Here is a 20917-nt window from a genome sequence, read left to right as displayed (position 1 = left end):
TAAAATATTGTCACGATCCCCGTTAACTATCTTGAAGTGAACATAGTACGTCTAGTAGTGTTAAATCTCTGTTATGGGTTTGTAAGACTGTAAATACTGTTATGTTAGCTTCTGTTAACCGCAGCGAGCAGAAGCATTTTTAGCTTGTGCCCTGACCATAGTCTTGAGTCTGGCGCCTTAGACCACTCGGCCATCCTGACAGCTGAAGAGCAGTTTCTGTCCTAGGTCAATGACTTAAGTGTAACATCATGCTTTGCCCTATTTGAGATTGTCTGCGCTATGAAAATATCATACCTCCCTGTCAACGAGGGTCAGCACGTAATTTTAGTGGATGTCCTCCTCTATCCTCATGCTCTGCTGGCTCAAAAAGCTGGGCCTGGAAAATCAAAAGAACAGTTGTGAGTTTGATCCGAATCTTGAGATATCTGTTTTGCCAAAAAACAGGGATAAAGTTCTCTGTCAAAAGTGGGATTTGAACCCACGCCTCCAATTGGAGACCAGAAGCCTCTTTGCTGAGGAAGGAGTCAAGTCTTGAGTCTGGCGCCTTAGACCACTCGGCCATCCTGACAGGTGAAGGGCAATTTCTTTCCTGGTTCAATGACTTAAGTCTAACATCATGCATTGCCTTGTTTGCGATTGTCTGCGTAATGAAAATGTCGTCCCTTTATGTAAGAGAGGGTCGGCACGTAATTTTAGTGGATCTCCTCCTGTATCCTCATTCTCTGCTGGCTCAACAAGCTGGGCCTGGAAAATCAAAACAACAGTTGTGAGTTTGATCCGAATCTTGAGATATCTTTTTTGCCAAAAAACAGGGATAAAATTGTCTGTCAGAAGCGGGATTTGAACCCACACCTCCAATTGGAGACCAGAAGCCTCTTTGCTGAGGAAGGTGTCAAGTCTTGAGTCTGGCGCCTTAGACCACTCGGCCATCCTGACAGGTGAAGGGCAATTTCTTTCCTGGTTCAATGACTTAAGTCTAACATCATTGCCTTGTTTGCGATTGTCCGCGTAATGAAAATGTCGTTGTCCCTTTATGTAAGAGAGGGTTGGCACGTAATTTTAGTGGATCTCCTCCTGTAGCCTCATTCTCTGCTGGCTCAACGAGCTGGGCCTGGAAAATCAAAACAACAGTTGTGAGTTTGATCCGAATCTTGAGATATCTTTTTTGCCAAAAAACAGGGATGACTTAAGTGTAACATCATGCTTTGCCCTATTTGCGATTGTCTGCGCTTTGAAAATATCATCATGCCTCCCTGTCAACGAGGGTCAGCACGTAATTTTAGTGGATGTCCTCCTGTATCCTCATGCTCTGCTGGCTCAACAAGCTGGGCCTGGAAAATCAAAACAACAGTTGTGAGATCGATCCTAATGCTTGAGATATCTTTTTTGCCAAAAAACAGGAATAAAATTGTCTGTCAGAAGTGGGATTTGAACCCACGCCTCCAATTGGAGACCAGAAGCCTCTTTGCTGAGGAAGGAGTCAAGTCTTGAGTCTGGCGCCTTAGACCACTCGGCCATCCTGACAGGTGAAGGGCAATTTCTTTCCTGGTCAAATGACTTAAGTCTAACATCATTGCCATGTTTGCGATTGTCCGCGTAATGAAAATGTCGTTGTCCCTTTATGTAAGAGAGGGTTGGCACGTAATTTTAGTGGATCTCCTCCTGTAGCCTCATTCTCTGCTGGCTCAACGAGCTGGGCCTGGAAAAACAAAAGAACAGTTGTGAGTTTGATCCGAATCTTGAGATATCTGTTTTGCCAAAAAACAGGGATAAAATTGTCTGTCAGAAGCGGGATTTGAACCCACGCCTCCAATTGGAGACCAGAAGCCTCTTTGCTGAGGAAGGAGTCAAGTCTTGAGTCTGGCGCCTTAGACCACTCGGCCATCCTGACAGCTGAAGAGCAGTTTCTGTCCTGGGTCAATGACTTAAGTGTAACATCATGCTTTGCCCTGTTTGAGATTGTCTGCGCTATGAAAATATCATCATACCTCCCTGTCAACGAGGGTCAGCACGTAATTTTAGTGGATGTCCTCCTCTATCCTCATTCTCTGCTGGCTCAACAAGCTGGGCCTGGAAAATCAAAAGAACAGTTGTGAGTTTGATGCGAATCTTGAGATATCTGATTTGCCAAAAAAACAGGGATATAGTTCTCTATCAGAAGTGGGATTTGAACCCACGCCTCCAATTGGAGACCAGAAGCCTCTTTGCTGAGGAAGGAGTCAAGTCTTGAGTCTGGCGCCTTAGACCACTCGGCCATCCTGACAGCTGAAGAGCAGTTTCTGTCCTGGGTCAATGACTTAAGTGTAACATCATGCTTTGCCCTATTTGAGATTGTCTGCGCTATGAAAATATCATCATACCTCCCTGTCAACGAGGGTCAGCACGTAATTTTAGTGGATGTCCTCCTCTATCCTGATGCTCTGCTGGCTCAACAAGCTGGGCCTGGAAAATCAAAACAACAGTTGTGAGATCGATCCTAATGCTTGAGATATCTTTTTTGCCAAAAAACAGGGATAAAATTGTCTGTCAGAAGCGGGATTTGAACCCACGCCTCCAATTGGAGACCAGAAGCCTCTTTGCTGTGGAAGGAGTCAAGTCTTGAGTCTGGCGCCTTAGACCACTCGGCCATCCTGACAGCTGAAGAGCAGTTTCTGTCCTGGGTCAATGACTTAAGTGTAACATCATGCTTTGCCCTGTTTGAGATTGTCTGCGCTATGAAAATATCATCATACCTCCCTGTCAACGAGGGTCAGCACGTAATTTTAGTGGATGTCCTCCTCTATCCTCATTCTCTGCTGGCTCAACAAGCTGGGCCTGGAAAATCAAAAGAACAGTTGTGAGTTTGATGCGAATCTTGAGATATCTGATTTGCCAAAAAAACAGGGATATAGTTCTCTGTCAGAAGTGGGATTTGAACCCACGCCTCCAATTGGAGACCAGAAGCCTCTTTGCTGAGGAAGGAGTCAAGTCTTGAGTCTGGCGCCTTAGACCACTCGGCCATCCTGACAGCTGAAGAGCAGTTTCTGTCCTGGGTCAATGACTTAAGTGTAACATCATGCTTTGCCCTATTTGAGATTGTCTGCGCTATGAAAATATCATCATACCTCCCTGTCAACGAGGGTCAGCACGTAATTTTAGTGGATGTCCTCCTCTATCCTCATGCTCTGCTGGCTCAACAAGCTGGGCCTGGAAAATCAAAACAACAGTTGTGAGATCGATCCTAATGCTTGAGATATCTTTTTTGCCAAAAAACAGGGATAAAATTGTCTGTCAGAAGCGGGATTTGAACCCACGCCTCCAATTGGAGACCAGAAGCCTCTTTGCTGAGGAAGGAGTCAAGTCTTGAGTCTGGCGCCTTAGACCACTCGGCCATCCTGACAGCTGAAGAGCAGTTTCTGTCCTGGGTCAATGACTTAAGTGTAACATCATGCTTTGCCCTGTTTGAGATTGTCTGCGCTATGAAAATATCATCATACCTCCCTGTCAACGAGGGTCAGCACGTAATTTTAGTGGATGTCCTCCTCTATCCTCATTCTCTGCTGGCTCAACAAGCTGGGCCTGGAAAATCAAAAGAACAGTTGTGAGTTTGATGCGAATCTTGAGATATCTGATTTGCCAAAAAAACAGGGATATAGTTCTCTGTCAGAAGTGGGATTTGAACCCACGCCTCCAATTGGAGACCAGAAGCCTCTTTGCTGAGGAAGGAGTCAAGTCTTGAGTCTGGCGCCTTAGACCACTCGGCCATCCTGACAGCTGAAGAGCAGTTTCTGTCCTGGGTCAATGACTTAAGTGTAACATCATGCTTTGCCCTATTTGAGATTGTCTGCGCTATGAAAATATCATCATACCTCCCTGTCAACGAGGGTCAGCACGTAATTTTAGTGGATGTCCTCCTCTATCCTCATGCTCTGCTGGCTCAACAAGCTGGGCCTGGAAAATCAAAACAACAGTTGTGAGATCGATCCTAATGCTTGAGATATCTTTTTTGCCAAAAAACAGGAATAAAATTGTCTGTCGGAAGTGGGATTTGAACCCACGCCTCCAATTGGAGACCAGAAGCCTCTTTGCTGAGGAAGGAGTCAAGTCTTGAGTCTGGCGCCTTAGACCACTCGGCCATCCTGACAGCTGAAGAGCAGTTTCTGTCCTGGGTCAATGACTTAAGTGTAACATCATGCTTTGCCCTGTTTGAGATTGTCTGCGCTATGAAAATATCATCATACCTCCCTGTCAACGAGGGTCAGCACGTAATTTTAGTGGATGTCCTCCTCTATCCTCATTCTCTGCTGGCTCAACAAGCTGGGCCTGGAAAATCAAAAGAACAGTTGTGAGTTTGATGCGAATCTTGAGATATCTGATTTGCCAAAAAAACAGGGATATAGTTCTCTGTCAGAAGTGGGATTTGAACCCACGCCTCCAATTGGAGACCAGAAGCCTCTTTGCTGAGGAAGGAGTCAAGTCTTGAGTCTGGCGCCTTAGACCACTCGGCCATCCTGACAGCTGAAGAGCAGTTTCTGTCCTGGGTCAATGACTTAAGTGTAACATCATGCTTTGCCCTATTTGAGATTGTCTGCGCTATGAAAATATCATCATACCTCCCTGTCAACGAGGGTCAGCACGTAATTTTAGTGGATGTCCTCCTCTATCCTCATGCTCTGCTGGCTCAACAAGCTGGGCCTGGAAAATCAAAACAACAGTTGTGAGATTGATCCTAATGCTTGAGATATCTTTTTTGCCAAAAAACAGGAATAAAATTGTCTGTCAGAAGTGGGATTTGAACCCACGCCTCCAATTGGAGACCAGAAGCCTCTTTGCTGAGGAAGGAGTCAAGTCTTGAGTCTGGCGCCTTAGACCACTCGGCCATCCTGACAGCTGAAGAGCAGTTTCTGTCCTGGGTCAATGACTTAAGTGTAACATCATGCTTTGCCCTGTTTGAGATTGTCTGCGCTATGAAAATATCATCATACCTCCCTGTCAACGAGGGTCAGCACGTAATTTTAGTGGATGTCCTCCTCTATCCTCATTCTCTGCTGGCTCAACAAGCTGGGCCTGGAAAATCAAAAGAACAGTTGTGAGTTTGATGCGAATCTTGAGATATCTGATTTGCCAAAAAAACAGGGATATAGTTCTCTGTCAGAAGTGGGATTTGAACCCACGCCTCCAATTGGAGACCAGAAGCCTCTTTGCTGAGGAAGGAGTCAAGTCTTGAGTCTGGCGCCTTAGACCACTCGGCCATCCTGACAGCTGAAGAGCAGTTTCTGTCCTGGGTCAATGACTTAAGTGTAACATCATGCTCTGCCCTATTTGAGATTGTCTGCGCTATGAAAATATCATCATACCTCCCTGTCAACGAGGGTCAGCACGTAATTTTAGTGGATGTCCTCCTCTATCCTCATGCTCTGCTGGCTCAACAAGCTGGGCCTGGAAAATCAAAAGAACAGTTGTGAGTTTGATCCGAATCTTGAGATATCTGTTTTGCCAAAAAACAGGGATAAAGTTCTCTGTCAAAAGTGGGATTTGAACCGACGCCCCCAATTGGAGACCAGAAGCCTCTTTGCTGAGGAAGGAGTCAAGTCTTGAGTCTGGCGCCTTAGACCACTCGGCCATCCTGACAGGTGAAGGGCAATTTCTTTCCTGGTTCAATGACTTAAGTCTAACATCATTGCCTTGTTTGCGATTGTCCGCGTAATGAAAATGTCGTCCCTTTATGTAAGAGAGGGTCGGCACGTAATTTTAGTGGATCTCCTACTGTATCCTCATTCTCTGCTGGCTCAACGAGCTGGGCCTGGAAAATCAAAACAACAGTTGTGAGTTTGATCCGAATCTTGAGATATCTTTTTTGCCAAAAAACAGGGATAAAATTGTCTGTCAGAAGCGGGATTTGAACCCACGCCTCCAATTGGAGACTAGAAGCCTCTCTGCTGACGAAGGAGTCAAGTCTTGAGTCTGGCGCCTTAGACCACTCAGCCATCCTGACAGGTGAAGGGCAATTTCTTTCCTGGTTCAATGACTTAAGTCTAACATCATTGCCTTGTTTGCGATTGTCCGCGTAATGAAAATGTCGTTGTCCCTTTATGTAAGAGAGGGTTGGCACGTAATTTTAGTGGATCTCCTCCTGTAGCCTCATTCTCTGCTGGCTCAACGAGCTGGGCCTGGAAAAACAAAAGAACAGTTGTGAGTTTGATCCGAATCTTGAGATATCTGTTTTGCCAAAAAACAGGGATAAAATTGTCTGTCAGAAGCGGGATTTGAACCCACGTCTCCAATTGGAGACCAGAAGCCTCTTTGCTGAGGAAGGAGTCAAGTCTTGAGTCTGGCGCCTTAGACCACTCGGCCATCCTGACAGCTGAAGAGCAGTTTCTGTCCTGGGTCAATGACTTAAGTGTAACATCATGCTTTGCCCTATTTGAGATTGTCTGCGCTATGAAAATATCATCATACCTCCCTGTCAACGAGGGTCAGCACGTAATTTTAGTGGATGTCCTCCTCTATCCTCATGCTCTGCTGGCTCAACAAGCTGGGCCTGGAAAATCAAAAGAACAGTTGTGAGTTTGATCCGAATCTTGAGATATCTGTTTTGCCAAAAAACAGGGATAAAGTTCTCTATCAGAAGCGGGATTTGAACCCACGCCTCCAATTGGAGACCAGAAGCCTCTTTGCTGAGGAAGGAGTCAAGTCTTGAGTCTGGCGCCTTAGACCACTCGGCCATCCTGACAGCTGAAGAGCAGTTTCTGTCCTAGGTCAATGACTTAAGTGTAACATCATGCTTTGCCCTATTTGAGATTGTCTGCGCTATGAAAATATCATCATACCTCCCTGTCAACGAGGGTCAGCACGTAATTTTAGTGGATCTCCTCCTGTATCCTCATGCTCTGCTGGCTAAACGAGCTGTGCCTGGAAAAACAGAAGAACAGTTGTGAGTTTGATTCCCATCTTGAGATGTCTGTTTTGCCAAAAAACAGGGATAAAATTGTCTGTCAGAAGTGGGATTTGAACCCACGCCTCCCATTGGAGACCAGAAGCCTCTTTGGTGAGGAAGGAGTCAAGTCTTGAGTCTGGCGCCTTAGACCACTCGGCCATTCTGACAGGTGTAGGTCAATTTCTTTCCTGGTTCAATGACTTAAGTGTAACATCATGCATTGAGTTGTTTGCGATTGTCCGCGAAATGAAAATGTCGTTGTCCCTTTATGTAACAGAGGGTCGGCACGTAATTTTAGTGGATCTCCTCCTGTATCCTCATTCTCTGCTGGCTCAACGAGCTGGGCCTGGAAAAACAAAAGAACAGTTGTGAGTTTGATTCCCATCTTGAGATGTCTGTTTTGCCAAAAAACAGGGATAAAATTGTCTGTCAGAAATGGGATTTGAACCCACGCCTCCAATTGGAGACCAGAAGCCTCTTCGCTGAGGAAGGAGTCAAGTCTTGAGTCTGGCGCCTTAGACCACTCGGCCATCCTGACAGCTGAAGAGCAGTTTCTGTCCTGGGTCAATGACTTAAGTGTAACATCATGCTTTGCCCTATTTGCAATTGTCTGCGCTGTGAAAATATCATCATACCTCCCTGTCAACGAGAGTCGGAAGGTAATTTAAGTGAATGTCCTACAGTATCCTTATGCTCTGCTGTCTTAACTAGCTGGACCTGATTCAATAAAAGAAGAGTTGTGAGTTTGATCCCCATCTTGAGATATATGTTTTGCCAAAATGTAGGGAGGAAACCTGCAGCTAATATTGTCTATTAGAAGTGGGATTTGAACCCACAGTTTCAATTGGAGACCATAAGTCTCTTTGCTGAGGAAGGAGTCTAGTCTTTAGTCTGAGGGATTAGACCACTTGGCCATCCTGACAGCTCTACTTCAAATCCTTTCCTGGTTTTATGTCCTCCTGCATCCTTATGCTCTGCTGTCGCAACTATCTGGGCTTGGTACAACAAAACAACAGTTGGCAAGTTTGAGCCCCATCATGTGATAATTGTTTTGCCAAAAAAATGGATGAAACCTGCATAGTGACCTGTTTTGGATTTTTAAAGTAAAGCAAGACAAAACAGGACCATTGCTGAATATATTCTATGTCCACTCTTCAACTATTTTAAAAGGTCCCGTTCCATGCTTTCATTCAATCTTTTTTAGCCACTGATCACCAGCACAGAAGAAACCAAAATGATTAAGCGTGACTACAAAATCCACGGAGTATGGCTTTGTGAACGGAGGTGACCATGCAGAGCTCTGAGCTCAGTGTATGGAGTGTGGTCTAACGCTCGCCGCGATAACACTAGCCTCGATAACACTGTCCGTGCTACCACTAGCCTTGCTTGCTAACGTAGCACTAAAGGCTTCAAAGCTAAAGCGGTATCTAAAGACCAAACATCCAATCCTCATGCTTCAAAAGAAAGGACAATGTACAACAGATGCAGAAAAGGTCTGTCGTGTCACTGATGGGCAACTCAAAATGTGCTCTTAAAGCCAGCTGTCACAGATATGAAGAGCAACTTCTGGTTCTGCAAAGATGAAGACTGCTGAAGCTCATCATTTACATATTATAATGATATTTTTTAAATTGACATTATCATGTGAATCACGCCGCCGTGATTTATGACCCTCGCCCCCCAGAAGAACTCCCCCAAATAAAGAAAAAAGTATTTTTTCACATGACGGGCCCAGAAGATAGCCAAGAGTCAAACCACGCTGGCATATTTGTATGGGGAAAAGGGCATCGCTGGTGTAACTAGGCCCTCAATGATTTACTGTAGTGAGCACAAAACATGACGGTTTTGTGACGGTTGCATTCATGTGACTTTTTGCACTGCATTATAGGATGATCTTAGTCGTTTATTCAGGGTTTAAAAAGAGAATTTCACCATCCATTTTCAAAATCCCCTTCAGACAATGAAAGAAGACTGAGGCCATGGAAAGCGAATTATCAATGCAGAGGCCAAACACAATTCTGAACTCACTGTATCAAACCCCTCAAGTGTTTTTTGACACACACTGGCGCACAGAAAGAAAAGTTTTAAAGACTTTGACTTTCCACATTTATTGAACTCAGTTAGTTTATGCGAGTATTTGCTGGCCTTGCAGGCGGTTCTTGCATCTGGGTTGGTATGACATTTAACTGGGAGCGGCGCTTTCAATATTGAGGCCCGGGATGGTGTTTGTTATGGAGCGGTACCTCCCATGGTATATCTGCTTTCTCTGTTGCACAGGAATGTACAGAAATCGAGACCTTGTAAAGATTTCGTCGGTGTAGGGCATCCAAGAGAGAGAGAGAGAGAGAGAGAGAGAGAGAGGTAGACACACACACACACACACACACACACACACACACGTATATACATAGAAAAAGTGTGCCTGAGTTTTGTCCTGAACACAGAGTTTTTAAACACTACCACATGCTAAGAATCCAGCAGCGAGAAAGAGAGAGAAGACACACACACCGTGCCTGTGTGTTTGTGTATTTACGCTCACTTATCTGGCGCTGCATGACAGTTAGAGAGAACGTTGACTGTATTACCCACTGCTGACGCCTCAAGGCAGTTATCCCACTGATTAGGCTGTACTTGGCGGAAGACCACGAGGCTCTGCTTGGAACCAATAAGTGTTGTAACTCGGTCATTCACACACTTACGAAGACGCTCGTCACAATGAACTTCTCTGGCAGAATTATGCGAGAAGATGCACGGCTGGTCAGAAAATGTGTTTTCCAGAAAACTGTCATTGTCGTCCAACATTTCCTGGTTAACGTTGGACGTGGTTGGACTATGTGTGTGTGTAAGTGCGTGTGTTCTGTAAGTAAAACGCTCCATCAAGTGTCACATTTGACACCTAAAGCAGTGAAAGAATTACTTTGATGTGCTGGGCAAATGACAAAAGCAGATGAACAGTCACAGTTGAAACTTGTTTGTAGAGTGAATTATGTGAAATCTACTAACTTGAAAAATGTACAAACTTAAAAGATCCTGGCAGACACTGGACAATTAAATGGTTTTTTTTAAGCATCTTAACCACATCGGTTCAGACTTATTTTACAACCAGAATAGGTTGGTTTGTTGAAGTGAGCCGAATGTCAGGTTGTGTGAACCCTGACCTTGGCTCCCAATTGGTGTACAAAACCACTTGTGAAGTTAACCATGGTTCCCAATCGGCATACAAAACCACTTGTGACCCTAACCAAGGCCACCTTGCGTATCCGTGGTTTGCAAAACCGAGCGCATGAACTTTAACCATAACGACCGATGGCTGCACGTGAAGCCGTGTGACTTTAAACGCGGCTGGTTGGGACTGTTAAGTGATGGGTGTGCATAGTCGTGTGTGACCATAACCTGCTGTCAATAGCACTTGGTGTTGCTTTGAGGGTGGGTCTGTTCCACATCACGGTTTTTATAAGTTTTTAAAGTTTCCCGTCACTCCTAGTTTTTGAAGGAATTTGTTTGAACCGAATCATACAACAAACAAATTCTAAATGTAACCTAATCAATGTTGAATATATTTGAAACTTCTTCACCCAAAATCATAATCATACAGTATATATCAAAAGCATGCATTGTTTGAGTTCCACATTGTATTAGTATACCCTTTATTATGAGCAAATGTATACTGGTCAATGCAGTATACGACTGATAAAACACATGCCATTGCGGCGCATGATTGAAGTGTTTTATTAATTATCTGCTCTTTAGATCTGGTTTTACCATCTGTGAGTCATCAATGGCTGCATGCACAATATTACTCGCCCAAGGGTCCTCCTGGCACGCTGGCTGCTACTTGGCCTAGAGAAGAAGTGGGTTCTCTCTCATATACTAAATAAATACCACTCTCTCTTTCTCTCACATACACACTTTAATGGTGTTCCAGAGTCTGAGTCACAAAATGAAAACGGTTCAATTATGTTCTTTTACGCCATTTTGTGTACTTAACGCATGGACTCAAAAGAAGGAGCGCTCCAAACTAGAAGCCAAGCCTCAGCCAAGGTTGCACACTAACAAAGACATCATTCCTCACTCTCTCAGGACAGGCGATGTCATGCTGCCAGTTGGTTTCATCTGCTTTCTGAGCAGATGAAACCAACTGTGAAGGAAACAAATGAACAAACAAGCCATATCAAATATAATTACTTATCGTCCTTGATTTATTAAATTGGGCTCTGGCACAAGAAAACCAACATGATGTGGAAGAGAGAACTATTACGAACGCATCCAGCAGCATCAGAGTGCGGGAAGCACGCGTTGTTAAATATGAAGCTCTGGCATCCCAACAACATAAAGATGCAAAAACTATATGCACTCTGTTGTTTTGTTGGGCCTTCGTGGCAGCAGAGTCACAGAGGGTTGGTTGGAGAGGTGTGTGTGTTTTTTTTTTACTCCTCCGCTCTCTTTTACAATCTATCCTGGTCTCTGGCCTGCTTCCCTTTCCTCACAGCAGGCCGCCTGCTCTACGGGAGGAGTAAAAGAGTCTGCTCCATTCATTATGTTGAAGCTCCGCTGTCTTTCAGGCTTTTTGAACTTCCACTAGCTGCCAAGTGTCATCCAGGCCCGACAGTAAACCTTTCTTTTTCTTTCTAAGGAGCACTAATAGGAGGCCTAGTAGTAACGTTATCAGCAGCAATGCAGAAGTATCCCGTAAAACCGAGTGAGGCGGGCATAATGCCTTCGCCATGGTATGAAGAAATATAACGTTTATAGAAGGTCTGAAGACGTGTTTATATTAACCCTTTGTTTTCATGAACAGCAAATAATGAAGAACACATATTTTTCGACTACACCTTGAATAAGGAAGGTAGTGCATTAGTAGCACTTTAGTAGTACTTAAATGCCCCTTACTGATAGCACATTGTAGTTTGACTTTATTAAAGAATTTGTACTTTCCTGATTCTTGTTGTTCTCTGTATTCACGGTTGAATGCACTTATTGTAAGTCGCTTTGAATAAAGGCGTCAGCTAAATGACATGTAACGTAAAGAAGATGAGAAGAAATTCAACCACCTCTTATCATGGCTGCCACTGAGATACTTCTGGTTCAAAAGACTTGAGAAACAGTGCACTGTAGAAACAGTGCAAATCCAATATTAGAGTCATGTTAATAGTATTACACGTTAGCCTCGATCTTATACACATGTACAGTACATTGTACACTGCTTCTGCAACTGCCAATGTCTCCTTGTACTTTAGTTTAATACTGTTTTCACATGTAAACCACATGTGAAAACAGTATTAATTTTGATTAAAGAAATGAATCAAAGAACACAAATAGCAATAGTCACACTAACTGGGAGCTGCTCACGGTAATTGTAATGATAACAGTGGCGGTGTTTAAAGCTGCATTGGTAATACAGAGTGAAATGACACTCGGGGTGACATGTGAGGAATATGAGCCGGTGTCCCCCACACCTGCTCGTGTGTTAGGTGGAGCAACTGCTTCAGCCTCTGAGATTTACAGTGACAGTGTGTAGAAATAAACCACACACACACGTATGACTGCATACCATGTGATACAAGGTTGTTTCTGAGAAACGCTCTTCATTTAAAAGTCATTGAAATTGTGTTGTTTTAATAGTATTTTAGTACAATATTACATTTGAGTCAACAATGAATCCAGCTGAGTGATCCTCATCTCCAGTCCCACGTGGCATCTATCGGGTATTTGGTGTGTTAAGAAAAGCAATGCCTGCTGCTACAATGTTCATCTCCTGTCAAAGGAGAACACTGGAAGTAAAACTAAAATCCCATTTTCTTTTGGAAAGAGAGAAAGCCAAAGGAAACGCAGTGGTTCAGCGAGTAGAAATGTGACCTTGACCCCCAGCACTTTGAGCTTCTCCACAGCTCACCCTACAACCCCTTGCCCCCCCCCAACCCGGCACTAGTTCCCATATATCGGAGTTTAAAAGTCTTTGACCCCTTATGCTCGAACCAGACAATTTGCAGAATCATGTCACATGAGCCTCCTTGCACTAGCAGGAGGGAGAGTAGTGATTGTTATTTTTACAATATTGCAAATTGGATCATTCAAACTTCCCACTTATAATAGATTTGAGTTCATCATGGCCTAGACCAGCGATTCCACAAAGTGTGGGCCCACCAGTGGGAAGGTACTGCAAGTGGGCCGTGAGAGGTCATTTATAAATAAATAAAATGTTTTTAATTTTCAATTTTGAAAGGTTTGAAATTAATATAAAAATATTCATGATTTAACTTTCGTGTTATTCTTTTACTGGTGAAACATAATAACACGATCGTTCGTCAGCCAAGCCGACAACTTCTTTATTAACGTCTTCCCTTTTTCACCACCAACATTTCTCTGCACCTCTTCTTCTGTTTTCCTCCTTCAAAATAAAAGCCCCGGAAACACCATACAAAAGCTTACACTGGCAGCAAAGACGATGCCTGCATGCGGAATTAAAGGCGGTTTTGGATGAAGCAGTAAATTTCATCAATGGGAAGCGACCACCGGCAGCTTCTCCCGAAGACTGCTTGCCCGAAGGTGCCGGTAACGACCCACAACGCGCCGGGTCCAGGACAGAAACAGTCCCCGTCCTGCCAGGACGGTAAGAGCCCCCGTCGCGCCGGGTCCGGTCTTCTCTAAGTCGGGTTGTCAGCTGTCAGCTGTTTGGCGGCGCGTATTTGTCGTCTTCGTCGCCCCCCTCCTTCCTCCCTCCGTCGACTAAATCTTACTCCGAGGTTTGTTGAAAAGTTGGCAGCTCTGGAGTTGTGATTAAAGGGTTAGAACCATTGCAATCTGCTAGCAAAAGCTAACAGATTGCAATGGGATAATCCTAAACGCAGCCGTTTTATTATTATTTACAAAAATATTCATCTGATATAAAGTATTTGTTATTGATCTCCAATTAAAAGAATATGGTGGACCTAGAACTGCTGAGTCATCGGAACTTAAATACCTAAATTATCAATGCTCCAAAGCAGTTAAAAAGGCTTCCAATTTGTATTTCTTTTTTTTAAGACATTTCCAAACTTCCAATTCCCTGAACATGTGAATGAAAACATGTATTGTGTCAAAGAGATACTATGGTTTTCATATGAGACACACAAAAAACATGAACCATAGATTCTGATGTCCCAAGGAATACAGGCCAAAACTAAACAGTATTCAAACCACGCATCACAGTTACCAATCCCCCAGGCTCCATATGTGGCCTCCATTTCCTTGAAGTTGAGGCTGAAATGACAGCTGATTGCCAAAATTCTACTGTTTTGCCAAACACGTTGCATTGCTCAATGGACAGAAAAGAATAGCAAGTGTTGTTGTGTGTTCACTGTGAGAGGCAGAAACAAAAGCCCATCAGGGGAGCCCAGCTGCTGCAGGCCAAACCAAAAGACACATGTACGAAGAGCATCACCTCTACATCAAGAGCATGCAAGAAGAGTCAGCAGCCTAATAACGCAAAGTAAGAAAGGGAAGGACTTGGACTTGGTTCGGCTGTGGACACTACCATGCAGCTCCGGGACAGCGCAGAACATTTTCCCATGCAGTTAGGCCATTTTGAGCTCTGCTAACACAAAGGATTCCACACCACAACGAGAGGCCACAGCCTTCCCACCTGACAGCACACATTAGATGAGGACAACAAAATTAAACTATACCCAAGCATGTACGTTAATGCAAGGAGGCACTCTACAGATGCCCTTTTTGCAAATCGCCAGTTAGCTATTCCTATTCAGAAACATACATGGCCACAAACAGCATGTTTGTATTACCAGAAAAAATAAACAGAGAGGTCTGAAACACATGAAGTTCTGTGTTTGGCTTAATGTGCTTCACAGTGCAGGACTCTCTACCACACATGCCATTCCCCTTTAGTTTTATGACAAAAGGACACATTAAAAAAAATAAGTATGTAGGGAAACCTGCCATTATCAAGTATCAGAAAAGACAAAAGTTTTACGGAGGATTGCAGAAACTTTTCCAGACAGGTCAAATGATGACCTGAAGAACAAGAATTACCCAACAAACAAGCAGTTGTACCACATGGTAAGTGGGGCTTTGCAGTGCGAGCCATGGTTGAAGTCAACAGTAGAGGGTATGAAGAACATGGCAAGCAAATCCTGTTGGTTCTGGAACAGATTTAACAGCAATGCCCAATTCCTAATGTGTGGAACACTTTTGCAGCAGAGTTCTGGAGTGGATCGTTGTGAGTGCGTCACCCAGCGAAAAGTCATAAACCCAACGAGTTGAGCCTGGACTTTGTCAAAGCGTTGGACCAAAGACGCAATAGAAATGCAAGCTTGCATATTTCACACTGAGCGTGAAGTGGATTCACGGACCCGTCTGTTTGTTCGTAGACACGTAACCTTGATAAGACAGCTTTCAGCATTTCGGCTTACAATCTTGCCCTCCATTTTTAAATGTACCATGAATATGAAACCACTATATCAAGGACTTGTACTGGATGAGAGTAGCAATCAAATCCTCGTAAACACTGATGAAGCATCAGAATTTGTTGAAATCTTTGCAGCTTTGAGTGAAAACCCAGTGACAATTAATTCATAACATAAGGGTGTTTGTAATTTCAAAGGAAGGTTTACATTACATTTTCCGAACCGCTTATCCTATTTAGCATCAAGGGGGACTGGAGCCGATCACAGCTGACATTGGGTGAAGCCATGGGTTCAGGGTTCTCCAGTTTTTCTCAAGCCTCATATAGAGACAGACAACCATTCACACTCACATTCACACCTATATGGGTAATTTAGAGTCTAATTAACCTGAGCTGCCTGTCTTTGGACTGTGGGCGGAAGCCTGGGATTGGGCTATGACGTGCACCCCACGTGCAGACCTGAAAAGCGAGCTTTTCAAATTGAATGCCTCCGGTGCACTAAGGGAGCATCAATTGACAAGAGTCAAATGAGGTCAGTGCAGGTCAACAGGTTCTAAGCAGGGCAAACTCAAACATAAATTTTCAGTTGAAAAGCTTAACGCCCAAAAATTGTTTCCATAACATTTGTTTTGCAAATTTCAGTGCATTTCACACACCCACACACACACACACGATAAACAAAGACAGTTCTCACTGTAGCTGTAATGACACAAGGAGGTGTTGCAAGAGTGGGTGAAATAGAGTAGTGTGTGTGTGTTTGTGTGTGTATGTGTGAATGGAGACAGCCTGGGGCAGGGCGATAGAGTGGGCAAAGGGGGAGTATCACAAGGTCAGCAGCTGCTGGTGTGACCAGCAACAGGTGCTCCAAGGTAAACCCAGAGGTACACCAGTTAGACACATAGACACATGAGCTATCGGAGAGTGACACACGTTTAGTCAGATATCTCTTTGCTGATACTTTCTTTGCTGATATATATATATATATATATATATATATATATATATATATATATATATATATATATATATATATATATATATATATGTACATATATTAAGTTGGCGTTCTGTAAACCATAAAATATTGTAACACCGGAAAGCCTGCAGATGAACAAATGACTAGTCAGGTGGACGGGCCAGAAGTAGAGCGTCAGGTGTGGAGACAGAAACATAGAAAGACTGACTGGCCAAGGGCTATCATGATAGCGTGGCTGGCAACAGGGGACGGGGACATTTATTTATAGCAGCATTACAAGTTTGCGTGATAGTTTCCACCACGCAGGCCAGAGACCCTGGAAACACATCTATCGCAGCTGTCAACCGCTGCGCTTATCGTCACGCAAGTGCCAAAGCTGCCCTGTCTGCAGCAGCTTACGAAACACTGCAGGGACCAAGACCCTCACCGCCGCCCATCACGCCTGACCTGGGGTATGCACGGGAGTGCTGACCTCATTCTCCATTCTGAATACAAAGGCCAACGCTCGATGGGGATTGTGCAATTCATGTTATGTACATCATTTAAATGACTGAGGGTAAATACATCAAAATCTTCCATATTCCCCTGATAGCTTTATTATCAGCTCCTGTGTTCCTGATGTCCCTCCCATGGCATGCAATACACACCATTGGCATTTATCCTATTTTAAAACTGTATTATATATATATATATATATATATATATATATATATATATATATATATATATATATATATGTGGAACAGCAACAATCCACCAATAATACATTATTATGGAGTTGGACCCTGTACATTATTTCATATTTCATTCAGTTTGAAGTGCAAAAGATAAAACTTAACGCTGAGATACCTCGTTTTATGGTTTACACATTCTTAAAACTCCACACTCCAAGTTTGACAGGAAGGCTTTCTGTAAAAAATATATATATTTTTTAAAGTTAAGCCTCTAAGCCCGAGCTGAGATAACCCTGATGAGATCAGCAGTTATTTAATTAAACTTGACAGAGCTGCTTTCAGAGCCAGAAACTATATTAAATAACTGTTTCCAGAGTGCACTTCTTCTTATGAAGAAGTAAACGGCTCTATCCGTGAATGTGGAGTGTCCCTTTGACATCCACTTTCCTTTTAAAGTTTTTTTATCGTGTTATTTAATGGTATAACCCTGTAGAAGACATATAAAAACTTCTAATTAGCTTGTTCCAGCTCTTTAAAGAAGCTATAATTGATGTGTAAGCAGACTGAAATTCTCAAATACCAGAGCCCGTGTTTACATCTCCACAAAATGTTAACCTGATTTAGAAACTTTGGGTCATGAACACAGTATTCTTTCATGTTTTCTCGCGAAAAAAAGGGAAAAGTCTGTTAGCGGGGGTACTAGTTCCAGCTGTGGAGAACATTTGGCTGTTTAAAGGTGCAACATTTTAAATTAGCAAACAGCTAAACAGCTCTGTAAAGACAGAGCAGGTTATAGGACAGTGTCATGGCCAAAGCAAAGAGCACTGTTAGCACTGTTTGCTGCCGGCTATACCAGCGCCATGTTGAGAGCCATATGGAGACAATGCCTGAATTGCTCGGAATTTGGAATTTAGCACCTTTAAGGAGCGTTCGCGGCAGCGCACGCGTGTCTCAAAATAAACTACGGCGCCCGCGATGGAACACTTCACCTCGTGTGGCGGTGTCGCTCATTGACGTGTTTAAGGTTATCAGATTACAGTGGGCGAACATTGTGTGGACATGATCTCAGCCAAGCACATGTATTAGCAGGTGGTTGTACGTGTCATACCTCTTTTTTTTTTTTTTTTTACAAAAACTAACAAATGTGACAAAGACAAGCAATTTTGACAGAGATCACCTTACACAACACAGCTATAAAAACATATTGCCACCTCACCTGATGTTCCCTGCTTGTGATACACACACACACACACACACACACACACACACACACACACACACACACACACACACACATATATATATATATATATATATATATATATATATATATATATATATATATATATATATACACACACAGTAATTAATGGTACATTCTGCATTGGAGGGCTCACACAGTCATGGCAATATGGAGCCAAAAAAACACTACAAAAAACACAGACTGTACTTAAAAAAAAAACTAAAGGCAGAATTGCTCAGACAAATAAGGAAAGACAATCTCTCTGCTTTCGATTACGAGTGGAAAATAAACAGTGAGGGGTTGTAAACCAGATTTCCATAACCTCTTGGGGCTTCCGACCTCCGACTAGAAGGGTGAAGGAATCCATAAGTATGACATGGATCATGTTTCTATAAAGTGAAATGAAGCCCGTTACAGACGGATGGTACTAACAGACCACCGTGCCCGTTGAGAGCCACCGCGACTCCCCGCTGCTCCACTTTTCTACTTTGAAATCTTGGAAAATTGCTCTTCATACATGTCAACTCTAATATAATGAACATTTTCACAAGCGTCTTGTGTTGTGCTCGCTGCAGCCAGGGGCATGTTTAAACTGTCAAGTGCTCTTAAAATAAACACGCCTCTCCACTGTTGAGGCTTCAATATAATGTGGCAAGTAGTTGAAAATTTTGTGAGGCAACTGTTGTTCAACCCTTGTTTATGTTTTTTTTTTAAAGCCCTAAAAGTAAGTAAGACATGAACTGGACCTTTGTTATTGTTCTGACTCTTGAATCTATGCCTCCCCCTGGTGGAGGGGTTGTAAAGTGTATGAATCAGTGTTGGTCACACGCCATCCGCCTCAAGGAAGCTGTTGCGTAGTTCTTTTGTGTTTCTGCATCCTTGACAGTAAAACTTGGTGTTTATTCGTCTGTGAGATGTTTGGTTGTCTATTTAATGCATGTTGTATGGCCTCTCCTACTGTCGTAAGACAGGTTGGTTTTTCCCTACTGATGATGTGTTGTTGCAATAGTAATCCGAGGTAACTTCCCGTCATTCTTGAGCATACGGCAGGCCGACTTCCGCTTGTGTCGCATCCGTCAGCGATGACCTGATCAACACACTCCTGTCAGTGCTGATTGGTGCCGGCGGCCATGCTGCTGGATTTAGCGTTTCCATCTCATCGCCACTGAGGGGACGACAAAGACCGGCAATATGACTCCTGCTCCAAACTCATGTCAGACTTCATCATCGCCACTTTTGTTTTTGTTTTACTCAAAGCTGCTGTTCGGATGTTTTTTTTATGAACAATGTGTGCAGCAATTTCATTGTTCTCTTCCTGATTTGTTGTTTTTTCTTCTTCTCTAAAACAGATTTAGCTTGCGTTTGTTTCCGTTTCAGTGCATCGGTTAGCATGTTCAGGTTGAGACCTCGTTTAAATGATCTGCAAGCATATGTCTTTATTATTGCTTTTATTGTGTATTTCACTGCACATTCTTGGATCATGTATTTGTGCTTTCTTACCTGTTGCAATGTTTTGGTCCCTGTTATGTTCACTTTGTGTTAGTTCATGTTTTTTCGACTCCTGTACAGCACTCCGTGACCTTGTGCAATATAAATAAACTTTACTTACTTTACTATCAGGGTAATAAAAAAGTATTGCAAAAAAGAAGAATAAAAAAGGCCAGTCCGAGGAGAGGACCCGCTGCCTGTGTAGATTTAAAGGCCTCGTTCTCAGCTCATTAAATCACAAAGATTATTAGTTGCAGGTGTTTGCTAACAAAAACATAGTTATGAATATCATACTTTTTTACCACCTAAGGCCCCCCTGAATCCTACACACTGGTGCTTTACAAGCAGAATATGCTACCTCAATAAAACACCAAGGCATAATGAAATAGAATAAAATAAATATCAATGTGCAATGAACATCTCAATGCCACTATAGTGCAAAATATGACATAATACAGAACACCTTACTGGTAGTTATGAATAACAACCAGCAGATAGAGCTGCTGCACATGTGAAGTCAAAGAAAACGGAGCCATTCTCACTATGTCCCCCCCTATGAACGACAGTGAGGAGTGTATTTAGACCACTCCAGTATTAACATGCCGTCAACATGACCGTTAAATGTCACAAAGTGGTCATGACAGTGGTCATCACGCTGCTGATGGATATCAGAAAGTATCCAAACAATTTCAATTTTGGACGGAAATGGACTTAACTTCAGTTTTCTAACATCTAGCATCCTGAACATGAAACGAGTGCAACTTGAACTAGTTTGAAAGAGCAACATATTGGTCATTAGCCGTGACACGGCTTTGACAAGTCGTGAAATATACTCTCTCCATGAATGAAAAAGTGAAGGCGTTGCCTCTGCCTGCTGCTGTCACCGCTCTTCCAGAGATGGAAAGAGACAGGAGAGAAGGGGGATGGGGGGGTATATCAGTTATCTGCCAATGCCATGAAATATAAGACGGTGGCCCAAGACGGTCTCCAATGATGCACGCGCTCTAACAGTGCACACACGCGTGTGCACGCACAAACGCTTATCTTTACGCACCGAGGCGTGCTCAAAACTGCACTGATAAATAACCCATAATTCTTACTTCCGTTCAAAATATCTAACATGTATCGAAGGAAATATACACAGACCGATACACACAAGTACATCTCAACGCCCCTGAATAGATGTGTAAAATTGTTCCCACATACAACTAAAGGCAATTAG

The 20917-nt window shown here is 43.2% G+C and overlaps 19 non-coding genes across 19 annotated transcripts; all 19 read right to left on the bottom strand.

Moving 5' to 3' along the window:
• Positions 1-457: 457 nt before the first annotated feature.
• Positions 458-568, bottom strand: trnal-caa (transfer RNA leucine (anticodon CAA)). The gene is made up of 2 exons: positions 531-568; positions 458-503 (listed from the first exon to the last, which is right to left on the bottom strand). It is a non-coding gene; the product is annotated as a tRNA-Leu (tRNA).
• Positions 569-825: 257 nt separating this feature from the next.
• trnal-caa (transfer RNA leucine (anticodon CAA)) lies at positions 826-936 on the bottom strand. The gene is made up of 2 exons: positions 899-936; positions 826-871 (listed from the first exon to the last, which is right to left on the bottom strand). It is a non-coding gene; the product is annotated as a tRNA-Leu (tRNA).
• Positions 937-1413: 477 nt separating this feature from the next.
• trnal-caa (transfer RNA leucine (anticodon CAA)) lies at positions 1414-1524 on the bottom strand. Its single transcript has 2 exons — positions 1487-1524; positions 1414-1459 (listed from the first exon to the last, which is right to left on the bottom strand). It is a non-coding gene; the product is annotated as a tRNA-Leu (tRNA).
• A 256-nt stretch (positions 1525-1780) lies between these two features.
• On the bottom strand, positions 1781-1891 carry trnal-caa (transfer RNA leucine (anticodon CAA)). Its single transcript has 2 exons — positions 1854-1891; positions 1781-1826 (listed from the first exon to the last, which is right to left on the bottom strand). It is a non-coding gene; the product is annotated as a tRNA-Leu (tRNA).
• Positions 1892-2152: 261 nt separating this feature from the next.
• On the bottom strand, positions 2153-2263 carry trnal-caa (transfer RNA leucine (anticodon CAA)). Its single transcript has 2 exons — positions 2226-2263; positions 2153-2198 (listed from the first exon to the last, which is right to left on the bottom strand). It is a non-coding gene; the product is annotated as a tRNA-Leu (tRNA).
• A 261-nt stretch (positions 2264-2524) lies between these two features.
• trnal-caa (transfer RNA leucine (anticodon CAA)) lies at positions 2525-2635 on the bottom strand. The gene is made up of 2 exons: positions 2598-2635; positions 2525-2570 (listed from the first exon to the last, which is right to left on the bottom strand). It is a non-coding gene; the product is annotated as a tRNA-Leu (tRNA).
• A 261-nt stretch (positions 2636-2896) lies between these two features.
• On the bottom strand, positions 2897-3007 carry trnal-caa (transfer RNA leucine (anticodon CAA)). The gene is made up of 2 exons: positions 2970-3007; positions 2897-2942 (listed from the first exon to the last, which is right to left on the bottom strand). It is a non-coding gene; the product is annotated as a tRNA-Leu (tRNA).
• Positions 3008-3268: 261 nt separating this feature from the next.
• trnal-caa (transfer RNA leucine (anticodon CAA)) lies at positions 3269-3379 on the bottom strand. Its single transcript has 2 exons — positions 3342-3379; positions 3269-3314 (listed from the first exon to the last, which is right to left on the bottom strand). It is a non-coding gene; the product is annotated as a tRNA-Leu (tRNA).
• Positions 3380-3640: 261 nt separating this feature from the next.
• On the bottom strand, positions 3641-3751 carry trnal-caa (transfer RNA leucine (anticodon CAA)). The gene is made up of 2 exons: positions 3714-3751; positions 3641-3686 (listed from the first exon to the last, which is right to left on the bottom strand). It is a non-coding gene; the product is annotated as a tRNA-Leu (tRNA).
• A 261-nt stretch (positions 3752-4012) lies between these two features.
• Positions 4013-4123, bottom strand: trnal-caa (transfer RNA leucine (anticodon CAA)). Its single transcript has 2 exons — positions 4086-4123; positions 4013-4058 (listed from the first exon to the last, which is right to left on the bottom strand). It is a non-coding gene; the product is annotated as a tRNA-Leu (tRNA).
• A 261-nt stretch (positions 4124-4384) lies between these two features.
• trnal-caa (transfer RNA leucine (anticodon CAA)) lies at positions 4385-4495 on the bottom strand. Its single transcript has 2 exons — positions 4458-4495; positions 4385-4430 (listed from the first exon to the last, which is right to left on the bottom strand). It is a non-coding gene; the product is annotated as a tRNA-Leu (tRNA).
• Positions 4496-4756: 261 nt separating this feature from the next.
• Positions 4757-4867, bottom strand: trnal-caa (transfer RNA leucine (anticodon CAA)). Its single transcript has 2 exons — positions 4830-4867; positions 4757-4802 (listed from the first exon to the last, which is right to left on the bottom strand). It is a non-coding gene; the product is annotated as a tRNA-Leu (tRNA).
• Positions 4868-5128: 261 nt separating this feature from the next.
• trnal-caa (transfer RNA leucine (anticodon CAA)) lies at positions 5129-5239 on the bottom strand. The gene is made up of 2 exons: positions 5202-5239; positions 5129-5174 (listed from the first exon to the last, which is right to left on the bottom strand). It is a non-coding gene; the product is annotated as a tRNA-Leu (tRNA).
• A 260-nt stretch (positions 5240-5499) lies between these two features.
• trnal-caa (transfer RNA leucine (anticodon CAA)) lies at positions 5500-5610 on the bottom strand. The gene is made up of 2 exons: positions 5573-5610; positions 5500-5545 (listed from the first exon to the last, which is right to left on the bottom strand). It is a non-coding gene; the product is annotated as a tRNA-Leu (tRNA).
• A 253-nt stretch (positions 5611-5863) lies between these two features.
• On the bottom strand, positions 5864-5974 carry trnal-caa (transfer RNA leucine (anticodon CAA)). The gene is made up of 2 exons: positions 5937-5974; positions 5864-5909 (listed from the first exon to the last, which is right to left on the bottom strand). It is a non-coding gene; the product is annotated as a tRNA-Leu (tRNA).
• A 256-nt stretch (positions 5975-6230) lies between these two features.
• On the bottom strand, positions 6231-6341 carry trnal-caa (transfer RNA leucine (anticodon CAA)). The gene is made up of 2 exons: positions 6304-6341; positions 6231-6276 (listed from the first exon to the last, which is right to left on the bottom strand). It is a non-coding gene; the product is annotated as a tRNA-Leu (tRNA).
• Positions 6342-6601: 260 nt separating this feature from the next.
• On the bottom strand, positions 6602-6712 carry trnal-caa (transfer RNA leucine (anticodon CAA)). The gene is made up of 2 exons: positions 6675-6712; positions 6602-6647 (listed from the first exon to the last, which is right to left on the bottom strand). It is a non-coding gene; the product is annotated as a tRNA-Leu (tRNA).
• A 260-nt stretch (positions 6713-6972) lies between these two features.
• trnal-caa (transfer RNA leucine (anticodon CAA)) lies at positions 6973-7083 on the bottom strand. Its single transcript has 2 exons — positions 7046-7083; positions 6973-7018 (listed from the first exon to the last, which is right to left on the bottom strand). It is a non-coding gene; the product is annotated as a tRNA-Leu (tRNA).
• A 260-nt stretch (positions 7084-7343) lies between these two features.
• trnal-caa (transfer RNA leucine (anticodon CAA)) lies at positions 7344-7454 on the bottom strand. The gene is made up of 2 exons: positions 7417-7454; positions 7344-7389 (listed from the first exon to the last, which is right to left on the bottom strand). It is a non-coding gene; the product is annotated as a tRNA-Leu (tRNA).
• Positions 7455-20917: the final 13463 nt, after the last annotated feature.

Source organism: Clinocottus analis, unplaced genomic scaffold (assembly GCF_023055335.1).
Source record: "Clinocottus analis isolate CAN_PGR_092001 unplaced genomic scaffold, fCliAna1.0.p SCAF_4, whole genome shotgun sequence".
Lineage (NCBI taxonomy): Eukaryota > Metazoa > Chordata > Actinopteri > Perciformes > Cottidae > Clinocottus > Clinocottus analis.
Note: the sequence above shows the minus strand (reverse complement) of the source record. Positions and strands in the feature narration are given on the sequence as shown.